General features: G+C 38.5%; 1 non-coding gene across 1 annotated transcript; it reads right to left on the reverse strand.

Annotated features, from left to right (window-relative positions):
* Positions 1-371: 371 nt before the first annotated feature.
* On the reverse strand, positions 372-480 carry LOC113191103 (small nucleolar RNA SNORA31). Its single transcript, XR_003301863.2, has one exon. It is a non-coding gene; the product is annotated as a small nucleolar RNA SNORA31 (small nucleolar RNA).
* Positions 481-777: the final 297 nt, after the last annotated feature.

Here is a 777-nt window from a genome sequence, read left to right on the forward strand (position 1 = left end):
TAAAAAAACCTCACTCTTTATCTCTCTTGTCAGGCTTCTCATGCAAGGCCAGGATCATGGGATGAGATAAAAAGAAGAATTTGTCAGCTCATTATGACAAACATTGCCAAATGTTATTTTTTTCACTTAACTTTATTAATGTTTTGAGGTGTCAAAAGAATCCATATGTGGAAGCAAACACCTGTAATCCCACTGACCCAGGAGGCTGAGAAGGAGGATTGTGTGTAAAGCCAGCCTAGGCAATGAGGGAAACTGTATGAAATAAAATGGGCTGGGGATGTATATATATATTTTTTTTTTAAAGAGAGAGAGAGAATTTTTTAATATTTATTTTTTAGTTTACAGTGGATACAATATCTTTTTTTTTTTTCAGCTGTATTCCCCAATTCAATTTGGACTGCCACACAGACAGACAGAAGGCACAGGGATTATTTTCTTTTGCATCCTAGTGCAAACCAAAAGAACAACAGCAAAATACAATATCTTTATTTTATTTTTATGTAGTGCTGAGGATCGAACCCAGTGTGCGGCTCACGCCAAAGGAGCGTGCTACCGCTTGAGCCACATCCCCAGCCCCTGGTGATGTATCTTGGTGGTGGTAGAGTGCTTGTCTTGTGAGGTCCCGGATTTGATCCCCAGTACTCCACATTCCCCCCAACCCCCCAACACACAAAAGAAAGAGAAAAGAAAAGTACTTAAAAGATATTGCTATAGGGTATGAATACTATTTGGCTTTAGTGTAATGGGTGTTCCTAGTTATAATACCTGTTAAATTTA

The sequence above is a fragment of the Urocitellus parryii genome, chromosome 1, assembly GCF_045843805.1.
Source record: "Urocitellus parryii isolate mUroPar1 chromosome 1, mUroPar1.hap1, whole genome shotgun sequence".
NCBI lineage: Eukaryota > Metazoa > Chordata > Mammalia > Rodentia > Sciuridae > Urocitellus > Urocitellus parryii.